Genomic DNA, 12278 nt, shown 5'->3' with positions numbered 1-12278 from the left:
GCGTGGATCCTCTAGGGTTGTCCCCCACTGTAGTAATGACCCTGAGCTTATTCTCCATCGCCTCTTCATCAAGCTCCTCAGGATGCACTCGTGTCTGATCATCCGGCCCCTCATAGTACCACATCAGGTGAGCTCTAGCGTGAAGGGGTTGAATCCTACACTGGAAGAAGACCTCCAAGAGGTCCATCCCATTCACCCCCTTTCGGATCAAAGACACCACAACATTTTTCACTCGGCCAGCAATTTTCACTCGGAGAACAATTTTCACTCTGAATCCATGACTCCTTGACCGAAATTCCACTTGTATTTGGGAACTTTTCACTCAGTCATCAAGCCTTCACTCAGATAGCTGTACTTTCACTCGGAATTCATGTATCTCACCCAAGTTCCACTCGTGTTCAGAAACTTTTCACTCAGATGGAAATATCCACTCGAATGGCAAAATCCACTCGGATGGCAAACGTTCCACTCGGATGGCGAACTCCACTCAGATGGCAAACTTTTCACTCGGATCCCTGAGTGAAATTTCAGCCTGATCTTGTTTTGTCCCTTCAGGTCGCACACGAACTCGTACTGAGACAAAATATATATAAAAATCGATCATCTTGATGAGGCGAACACATTTTCCGTTGAACATTTTTCCATATGAGGCTGTCTTGTTGGCTTAATAGGACAATAATATTCACTCCGAATCCATGGCTCCTTGACCGAAATTCCACTCGTATTTGGAAACTTTTCACTCGGTCATCAATCCTTCGCTCGGATAGCTATACTTTCACTCGGAATTCATGTATCTCACCCAAGTTCCACTCATGTTTATAAAATTTTCACTTGGATGGAAATATCAACTCGAATGGAAAACTCCACTCGGATGGCAAACTTTCCACTCGGATGGTAAATTCCACTCGGATGGCGAACTCCATTCGGATGGCAAACTTTTCACTCGGATCCCTGAGTGAAACTTCAACCTGATCTTTTTTTGTCCCTTCAGGTCGCACACGAACTCGGATTTAGACAAAATATATATCAAAATAGATCGTCTTCATGAGGCGAACACAATTTTCGTTGAAAGTTTTTCCATATGAGGTTGTCTTATTGGCTTAATAGGCCGAATAGTACTCTGAATATGAAACCTCAGCACTCCGAACATAGTTTCGGCCATCAATAGCAGATTGGACAGCGGTGGACCGAACTCCAAAAATATTCATGTCAACACCACAAAACTCTTTCATGTGGAGCACTTCTTTCTTTGAATCCATCTTAATAAGATTTTCTTCCGTGCCAAAATCTGGTGTCAACCGGGTCTAGTGAAGCAGTCGAAGTATCAGGCCTACAACAGAAACAACAAAATCTGATCATCAGTCGGAAGACATTGTTCAAACGAAGACAATTCACTCAACGAATACACTTACGCCGAAGCCACACGCACGTCGACCTTGATGCACGACAGGATAGCCTTACGAGGCTTGGAGCTTGAGAACTTGGGTTGCTCGGCGGCCTGCTCTCGCAGGGCCTCGGACTCGCCCCGACCTCGTTTGGAGCTATGGGTTAGCATGGCTGAGACACTCGGCTTCGCCGCCGACGGAGTCTTGGTGGCGCCTGCACGGACCCCATGGTCCTCGCGCGCCTTGGAACGTGTTTCGACCTTTTCTCGACCTGAACTTCGTCAAACGAAGAAGATTCTACCTCTTCCATGCACTGCTCCTCGCTCTCTTCAGTCTTGCATCGTCGCAAGGGTCGTCATCGGTATCCTCTGAGCCCTTCGGGAGTTCGGTGTCCTGGTTCTTCATGTCACTTTCCACATCGATAGGCGAGCGGCTAACCGCTGGTATGGAGCTGAGGAACCCTGTGAAAGCCTGCCGAATGAAAGAAGAAAACTCATAAGTGGCAGTTAAAACAGAAAAGATGTTCACTCGTTACGGGTCCTCGACGACTCACCTCATCCGGCTTATTGTCCGTCGCGAAGAGTTGGACCTGCGTGGACCTTCTGGGGTTGTCCCCCACTGTAGTAATGGCCCTGAGCTTATTCTCCATCGCCTCTTCATCAAGGTCCTCAGGATGCACTCGTGTCTGATCATCCGGCCCCTCATACTACCACATCAGGAGAGCTCTAGTGTGAAGGGGCTGAATCCTACGCTGGAAGAACACCTCCAAGAGGTCCATCCCATTCACCCCCTTTCGGATGAAAGATACCACAACAATTTTCACTCGGACAACGATTTTCACTCTGAGTCCATGACTCCTTGACCGAAATTCCACTCGTATTTGGAAAGTTTTCACTTAGTCATCAAGCCTTCACTAAGATAGCTATACTTTCAGTCGGAATTCATGTATCTCACCCAAGTTCCACTCGTGTTCAGAAACTTTTCACTCGGATGGAAATATCTACTCGAATGGCAAACTCCACTCGGATGGCGAACTTTCCACTCGGATGGCGAACTCCACTCACATGGCAAACTTTTCACTCGGATCCCTGAGTGAAACTTCAGCCTGATCTTGTTTTGTCCCTTCAGGTCGCACACGAACTCGTACTGAGACAAAATATATATCAAAATCGATCATCTTGACGAGGCGAACACAATTTCCGTTGAACATTTTTCCATATGAGGCTGTCTTGTTGGCTTAATAAGACTACAATTTGCACTCTGAATCCATGACTCCTTGACCGAAAATCCACTCGTATTTGGAAACTTTTCACTCGGTCATCAAGCCTTCGCTCGGATAGCTATACTTTCACTCGGAATTCCTGTATCTCACCCAAGTTCCACTCGTGTTTATAAACTTTTCACTTGGATGGAAATATCAACTCGAATGGAAAACTCCACTCGGATGGCAAAATTTCCACTCGGATGGTAAATTCCACTCGGATGGCGAACTCCAATCGGAGGGCAAACTTTTCACTCGGATCCCTGAGTGAAACTTCAGCTTGATCTTGTTTTGTCCCGTCAGGTCGCACACGAACTCGTATTTAGACAAAATATATATCAAAATAGAACTTCTTGATGAGGTGAACACAATTTCCATTGAAAGTTTTTCCATATGAGGTTGTCTTGTTGGCTTAATAGGCCGAATAGTACTCTGAATATGAAATATCAGCACTTCGAACACAGTTTCGGCCTTCAATAGCAGATTGGACAGCGGTGGACCGAACTCGAAAAATATTCATGTCAACACCACAAAACTCTTTCATGTGGAGCACTTCTTTCTTTGAATCCATCTTAATAAGATTTTCTTCTGTGCCAAAATCTGGTGTCAACCGGATCTAGTGAAGCAGTCGAAGTATCAGGCCTACAATAGAAACAACAAAATCCGATCATCACTCGGAAGACATTGTTCAAACGAAGACAATTCACTCAACGAATACACTTACGCCGAAGCCACACGCACGTCGACCTTGATGCACGGCAGGATAGCCTTACGAGGCTTGGAGCTTGAGATCTTGGGTTGCTTGGCGGCCTGCTCTCGCAGGGCCTCGGACTCGCCGCGACCTCGTTTGCAGCTATGGGTCAGCATGGCTGAGACACTCGGCTTCGCCGCCGACGGAGTCTTGGGGGCGCCTGCACGGACCCCATGGTCCTCGCGCGCCTTGGAACGTGTTTCGACCTTTTCTCGACCTGAACTTCGTCAAACGGAGAAGATTCTACCTCTTCCATGCACTCCTCCTCGCTCTCTTCAGTCTTCGCATCGTCGCAAGGGTCGTCATCGGCCTCCTCTGAGCCCTTCGGGAGTTCGGTGTCCTGGTTCTCCGTGTCACTTTCCACATCGATAGGTGAGCGGCTAACCGCTGGTATGGAGCTGAGCAACCCTGTGAAAGCCTGCCGAATGAAAGAAGCAAACTCATAAGTGGCAGTTAAAACAGAAAAGATGTTCACTCGTTGCGGGTCCTCGACGACTCACCTCATCCAGCTTATTGTCCGTCGCAAAGGGTTGGACCTGCGTGGAGCCTCTGGGGTTGTCCCCCACTGTAGTAACGGACCTGAGCTTATTCTCCATCGCCTCTTCATCAAGCTCCTCAGGATGCACTCGTGGCTGATCATCCGGCCCCTCATACTACCACATCAGGTGAGCTGTAGCGTGAAGGGGTTGAATCCATGACTCCTTGACCGAAATTCCACTTGTATTTGGAAACTTTTCACTCAGTCATCAAGCCTTCACTCAGATAGCTATACTTTCACTCGGAATTCATGTATCTCACCCAAGTTCCACTCGTGTTCAGAAACTTTTCACTCGGATGGAGAACTCCACTCGGATGGCAAACTCCACTCGGATGGCAAACTTTCCACTCGGATGGCAAACTTTTCACTCGGATCCGTGAGTGAAACTTCAGCCTGATCTTGTTTTGCCCTTCAGGTCGCACACGAACTCATACTGAAACAAAATATATATCAAAATCGATCATCTTCACGAGGCGAACACAATTTACGTTGAACATTTTTCCATATGAGGCTGTCTTGTTGGCTTAATAGGACAACAATTTTCACTATGAATCCATGACTCCTTGACCGAAATTCCACTCGTATTTGGAAACTTTTCACTTGGTCATCAAGCCTTCGCTTGGATAGCTATACTTTCACTCGGAATTCATGTATCTCACCCAAGTTCCACTCGTGTTTATAAACTTTTCACTTGGATGGAAATATCCACTCGAATGGAAAACTCCCCTCAGATGGCAAACTTTCCACTCGGATGGTAAATTCCACTCGGTTGGCGAACTCCATTCGGATGGCAAACTTTTCACTCGGATCCCTGAGTGAAACTTCAGCCTGATCTTGTTTTGTCCCTTCAGGTCGCACACAAACTCCAAATATATTCATGTCAACACCACAAAACTCGTTCATGTGGAGCACTTCTTCCTTTGAATCCATCTTAATAAGATTTTCTTCCGTGGCAAAATCTAGTGTCAACCGGATATAGTGAAGCAGGCGAAGTATCAGGCCTACAACAGAAACAACAAAATCCGATCATGACTCGGAAGACATTGTTCAAACGAGGACAATTCACTCAATGAATACACTTACCCCGAAGCCACACGAACGTCGACCTTGATGCACGGCCGGATTGCCTTACGAGGCTTGGAGCTTGAGATCTTGGGTTGCTTGGCAGCCTGCTCTCGCAGGGCCTTGGACTCGCCCCGACCTTGTTTGGAGCTTTGGGACAGCATGGCTGAGACACTCGGTTTCGCTGCTGATGGGGTCATAGTCCTAGGGTAGGGTCATAGGCCTGCCATGCAGGTCCTACCCAAGGACTACCCCTCACAAAGGACAGGGCCCTTAGTCAGTCCTGACTGAATTAAGGAGTCCCCATCATCCAGTCAGTAACAGGTCCTCAATCATCCAGTCGGAGACTAGCATTCGGAGGATACCAAGCTAACCGACTGGATACACTCGGTACATCGTAACCTCTATGGAGGGAAACGGCCGTACGTTTCCGGGTGCATTTATTAGTATTTAGAGCATACGTTACCTGTAACATACGCATTCAATCCCCACTACTCCACCCCTGTACCGGAACCGTTGTGGAGGGCAACGCACTATATATAAGCCGCCCTCCCCCACTGGTATAGGGGTTAGAAAATCATTGTATTCCATATTCCACTCGACAACAAGCTCCGAGAGCACTGAGACGTAGGGCTGTTACCTCCACCTCAGAGGGGCCTGAACTCATACAACCTTGCCGTAGCTAGGACTCTGCCCATCTCATCCGTACCCTACACATCTACTGTCAGGCTTATACCCACGACAGTTGGCGCCCACCGTGGGGCAGGCGTCTAAGCGACTTCCGGCGAGTTTGCGACTACTTCTTTTCGTCATGTCGTCCGGTGGAGATTCGAGCATGGGTCACCAGATCTTCTTCGGTGCTCTCTCCATCGTCGACGACTCGGCGTGGCTTCGGGATGTGCTCCTCGACATCAAGGAGCTTCCCCGTCGCGGGGCTATGCACTTCCGTGCCGGCGCCCGCTGCATTCTTCTTCTCTAGCGGTCGGCTCCCGTGTCGACCTACACCGCCGTCACGCGCCGCTTCAAGCGGTCCCGCCGTCCGCGGCTCCAGCGTTGGGTGCAAAATGCCCAGGCGCGCCGAACGCATCTTCGCAAGTGGCGGCTCTTGAGTCCGTTGTGGTTGCCCCGTCGGCCCAGCACTCGGTCTCGGTTCCGACTGAGTTTCCTTCCGAGTATGCAGGTCACGGGCCCGCAGCAGAAGTACACATGGCCAACTCCCATGAAGATCCCCGTCAGGCTGGCCGGAATGAGCACGAGATCGGCGAAGCGTCCGGCGCACGTCGTCCACCTCACCGTTCTACTAGTCGGCACACTCGGCGAAGCAACGTGGAGCTGTTCCGCACACCCCTCCTCAACTTGGCTGCAGCTGCCAAGATAGCCGATTCCATCCAGCCGACTGATTCAGAGGCTGGTAGAGGGATCGAGCGGATCTGAGCCCTGTTGCACACCGCGCAGCAGCAGAATTCGGCAGTCTCCTAGTCGCACAACCGCATCTATAGCAGTTCCGTCCACGCGAATACGCATCGGTCAGTTCACAGCCCTGGTTCCCATCAGCGCCACAGGGAGGCAGTTGTTCCATGATTCATGAAGATCGCCGCCGCTCACGCACCCCTCCGCGAGGTGGGCCTTATGGGTCCCGACATCATGATGATCGGCGTTCAGTCGGCGACACTTACGACCCAAGACCCGACGCAAGAGGACATATCGCCCAGCGAAGAGTCGACAGAGGTCGAGCCCACCGCGATGGTCGCGATATCGATCGTTCGAGTGGAAGCAGGACCACCGTGTCTGGACCCGAGTGTTTCAGTCGAGCCATCCGTTCGGCTGACATCCCTCCCAACTTCCGATTGGCGACGGGAATTAGCAAGTTCATAGGAGAGTCCAAGCCAGAAACGTGGCTAGATGACTACCGAGTGGCGGTCCAGATCGGAGGAGGGGACGACCATGTCGCCATGAAGCACCTCCCTCTGATGCTCCACGGCTCGGCGCGAGCGTGGCTAAACCAGTTGGCCCCCTCAAGCATCTACAGTTGGGCAGATCTGGCCCGAGTGTTCATTAGGACCTTCGAAGGGACGTGCAAGCGCCCTGCTGGCCTTGTGGAGCTCCACCACTACGTCCAGAAGCAGAATGAGCCCCTGCGTGACTTCATCCAGCGCTGGACAACTCTCTATCACACGGTGGAGAACGTGACCGAGCATCAAGCAGTCTGCGCTTTCAAGGCAGGCGTGCGGTACAGGGATCTGTACCTGAAGTTCGGCCGAACAGGCGACATTTCCATGAGCAAGATGATGGAGATAGCAACTCGCTACGCAAATGGCGAAGAAGAGGACTGCATCCGGAGCGGCAAGCACAAAACAGTCGCTGATGGCGATGGGGGCAACACTCGGAAGCAGAAGCAGAAAGTTCCGACCGCTCCGCAAGCGGAGGCTGTAGCCGTAACCAATGCCAAGTTCAAGGGTAAAGGGAAGGTTCAGTTCACCCCCACGAAGAAGCAGTTCAATAACCCCATCCTGGACCAGCCATGTCCGGTTCATACGAAGATGGACGAAGAAGGCAACCCCATATATGCGAAGCATACCACTCGACAGTGTCTCCTCCTGATCCAGGGGTTCAGCGAAGGGCAACCAAGTGAGAAGGGCCATGAACAGGATGAGGAGGATAAGGAGGATCCGTTCCCCCAAGTCCATGCAACCCTGATGATCTTTGCTGACGTCGAGAGCAAGAGCCGACTGAAGCTGGTTAACAGAGAGGTGAACATGGCCACCCCTTCCAACCCCAAGTTCCTCAAATGGTCTCATACTGCGATCACCTTCGACCAGTCGGATCATCCGGCACAAGTACCCACCCCGGCGAGAGAAGCCCTGCTCGTCGACCCGGTGGTAGAAGGAGTCTGACTGCGCAAAGTCCTCATGGATGGCGGCAGCGGCTTGAACATCATGTACGCCGACACCCTCAAGGGGATGGGCATCCCAATGTCCAAACTCAACGAGAGCAGCATGCAGTTCCACGAAGTCGTCCCTGGACGGAAGGCCAAGTCACTCGGCCAGATGGCGTTGGACGTCGTTTTCGGCTCCGACAAGAACTTCCGCAAGGAAAAGCTGACGTTCGAAGTGGTTGACTTCCAGAGCGTTTATCACGCAATTCTGGGTCGCCCAGCGTATGCGCACTTCATGGCTCGTCCATGTTACGTGTACCTGAAGTTGAAGATGCCGGGCCCGAAAGGTGTGATCACCATCACAGGCAATCGGCAGCGGGCTGAAGAGTGTCTGCAGCAGGGATCAAGGATCGCCGACCAGCATATGGCCGTCCTCAAGCTGGACGAGTACAAGAAAGCAGTCGACCCCGCCGACCTGATACGCTCGAAGAAGCCAGCTTCAGAGTCTGCATTTCAGTCGACGGGAGAGACGAAGAAGGTCAGCATCCACCCGACGGACGCCACTGCTGCCCCGACGAACATCTCCACCACCCTCGAACCTAAATAGGAAGCCGAGCTCACCCAATTCCTCCGTGAGAACTGGGACATCTTCGCATGGAAACCCTCTGACATGCCAGGTGTACCCAGGGAGTTGGCTAAGCACCGACTACACGTGGATTCCACGGCTCGGCCTGTCCGAGAGCGCCTGCGCCGGTCTGCAGCGCACAAGAGGAAGGCAATCGGGGAAGAGGTGGCCAAGCTGCTGGCAGCCAACTTCATTCGCGAGGTTCACCACTCTGAGTGGCTCGCCAATGTTGTCATGGTGCCCAAGAAGGACAAGTCGCTCCGAATGTGCATCGACTTCAAGCATCTCAATAAGGTCTGCCCGAAAGACCATTTTCCGCTCCCCCGCAAAGATCAAATTGTCGATTCGACTGCGGGCTGCGAGCGTCTGTCATTTCTCGATGCCTACTCGGGCTATCATCAGATCCGTCTGTATGGTCCCGATGAATAAAAAACAGCCTTCATCACCCCATTCGGGTGCTTCTGCTACATCACGATGCCATTCGGTCTGAAGAATTCAGGAGCTACCTTTATGCGCATGATCCAAAAATGTCTCCTCGATCAGATCGGTCAGAATGTGGAGGCATATATGGATGATATCATAGTCAAGTCACGCAAAGGTTCCGGCCTGCTGACTGACTTGGCAGAAACATTCGCCAACCTTCGTAGGTACGATATCAAGCTCAACCCCGCAAAATGTTCGTTCGGCGTTCCCAGCGGAAAGTTACTCGGTTTCTTCGTTTGCGAACGAGCGATCGATGTCAACCCCGAAAAGATCAGGACCATCGTCCGAATGGAGAGGCCCGTCAGAATACACGATGTTCAACGGCTCACAGGATGCCTAGCGGCTTTGAGCAGGTTCATCAGTCGACTCGGTGAAAAAGCACTTCCTCTGTACCGACTCATGAAGAAATCAGATACTTTCGAGTGGACAGATGAAGCCCAAGTCACATTCGACGACCTCAAAGTCCTACTTTCCACCCAACCTGTTCTTACTGCTCCGCTCAGTAAAGATCCCCTTCTTCTTTATATCGCGGCTACAAATCAAGTCGTCAGTACTGTTCTTACAGTCGAACCAGAAGAAGAAGTCAAAGCATACAAAGTTCAGCGGCGAGTGTACTACGTCTCTGAAGTCCTGACTCCTTCCAAGCAGAGGTATCCCCACTATCAAAAACTTATCTACGGGATTTACATGACTGCAAACAAGGTGGCTCACTATTTCCAAGACCACTCGGCGTCTGTCGTTTCTGATGCTCCATTGTCGGAAATTCTCCACAATCGAGATGCGTCAGGACGAGTGGCGAAGTGGGCGATGGAGATGCTGTACTGTGACATCAAGTTCGAGGCCAAGAAAAGCTATTAAGTCTCAAGCTCTGGCTGACTTCATAGCAAAATGGGTAGAACAATAGCAACCGACCCACATCTGCTCGGCCCATTGGACAATGTTCTTCGATGGGTCCAAGATGTTGAATGGCTCCGGCGCTGGCGTTGTGATCATATCACCAAAGGGCGACAAGCTCAAGTACACGCTATAGATACACTTCGATTCCTCCAACAACGAGGCGGAGTATGAAGCTCTCCTCTACGGGTTGCGTATGGCCATCTCACTCGGCGTCCGTCGCATGATGGTCTACGGCGATTCAGATCTGGTGGTCAATCAAGTGATGAAAGAGTGGGACGTCAGAAACCCCACCATGACTACATACTTCAATGCAGTGAGGAAGCTTGAGAAGAAGTTTGAAGTTCTAGAACTTCACCATGTTCCAAGACTGAAGAACCAAGCGGCTGACGAGTTAGCGAAACTCGGATCCACTCGGAGACCAGTCCCGAGTGACGTCTGCCTCGAGCACCTCCACCTCCCCTCAGTCAAAGAAGATCCTTTCACAGAGGAACCAGTACAACCCAACAGCACAACAGATCCAACTGAAGTCGATGTACCTGCTGTGGTTGATCTGGTCATGGAGATTATGGCTGTCATTCCCGATTGGACTGTGCCGATCATGGCATATATCTTGAGGCAAGAACTTCGAGAAGACGAAGTACAAGCCAGGCAGATAGTCCGCAGGTCGAAGTCATTCACTGTCATTGATGGCCAATTGTACAAGGAAAGTATCTCAGGCGTTCTTCAACGATGCATCTCCACAGAGGAGGGGCAGCTGATTCTGGAGGATATTCACTCGGGGACCTGCGGTCATCACGCTTCTTCGAGAGCAATCGTCGCCAAGGAATTTAGGGTTGGCTTCTTTTGGCTACAGGCTAACGAGATGGCTAAGGATATGGTTGATCGATGTGAGGGCTGCCAGTTCTACTCCAACAAGTCCCACAAGCCAACGTCTGTGTTAAAGACGATCCCTGTGGTGTGGCCGTTTGCAGTGTGGGGATTAGATATAGTCGGCCCATTCAAGACAGGCCAAGGTGGATACACACATCTGTTGGTGGCAGTCGACAAGTTCACGAAATGGATCGAAGCGAAGCCCATCGAGAAGCTCGACGCTTCGACAGCCGTCAAGTTTGTCAGGGACATCATCTTCAGATTCGGTGTACCTCACATCATAATTACGGACAATGGGACAAACTTTGACTCGGACAGATTCAAAGGTTTCTGTACAAGCCAAGGCATCCGAGTGGATTTTTCTTCCGTAGCACATCCTCAGTCCAATGGACAAGCAGAGCGGGCAAAAGAGCTTATTTTGCAAGGATTGAAGCCCTGACTCCTGCGAGAGATAGGACATGCCGCTGGCGCTTGGGTTACCGAGCTACCTTCAGTGCTTTGGGGACTTCGCACAACCCCGAACAGATCTACAGGGCGATCACCGTTCTTCCTCGTTTATGGAGCAGAAGCGGTCCTTCTGAGTGACTTGCTTCACAATGCGCCACGAGTAGAACTCTTCTCCGAAGCCGAAGCAGAACAAGCAAGGCAAGACGGAGTGGATCTTCTGGAAGAGGAGCGCGAGATGGCATTAACTCGCTCGACCATTTATCAACAAAATCTGCGGCGTTTTCATGCACGCCACGTCAGAAGTCGGACGTTCCAAGCAGGCGACCTGGTGCTCCGAGTGGATCAACAAATACCTCACAAGTTGGCTCCGGCCTGGGAAGGACCCTTCATCATCTCCAAGGTGCTGAACAACAGGGCATACAGACTCTACAACATCGAGAGGGAGACAAACGAGCCGCGCGCATGGAACGGAGATCTCCTGAAGCGCTTCTACACGTGACCGTCGACTGAAGCGATGTAAAGAACAAGTATTGGCGAAATAATATAAAGCAGATTGAGTTTTTTGCAGGTTCAAAGTTCTTGTGCGGTCACAGACTCCGGTCTCAAAAAAAAAAACTTAGCTGCGATCCAGAATCGCCTAAGTATTACGTTTCTCTGAGTGCGCAGTTAACGTCACACTCGGGGGCTTAGCTGCGATCCAGCATCGCCTAAGTATTAACTTTCTCCGAGTGTGCACTTAACGTCACACTCGGGGGCTTAGTTGCGATCCAGCATCGCCTAAGTATTAACTTTCTTCGAGTGTGCACTTAACGTCACACTCGGGGGCTTAGCTGCGATCCAGCATCGCCTAAGTATTAACTTTCTCCGACTGTGCACTTAACGTCACACTCGGGGGCTTAGCTGCGATCCAGCATCGCCTAAGTATGAACTTTCTCCGAGTGTGGACTTAACGTCACACTCGGGGGCTTAGCTGCGATCCAGCATCGCCTAAGTATTAACTTTCTTCGAGTGTGCACTTAACGTCACACTCGGGGGCTTAGCTGCGATCCAGCATCGCCTAAGTATTAACTTTCTCCGAGTGCGC

The sequence above is a fragment of the Hordeum vulgare genome, chromosome 7H (assembly GCF_904849725.1).
Source record: "Hordeum vulgare subsp. vulgare chromosome 7H, MorexV3_pseudomolecules_assembly, whole genome shotgun sequence".
In the NCBI taxonomy this organism is placed as follows: Eukaryota; Viridiplantae; Streptophyta; class Magnoliopsida; order Poales; family Poaceae; genus Hordeum; species Hordeum vulgare.
Note: the sequence above shows the minus strand (reverse complement) of the source record.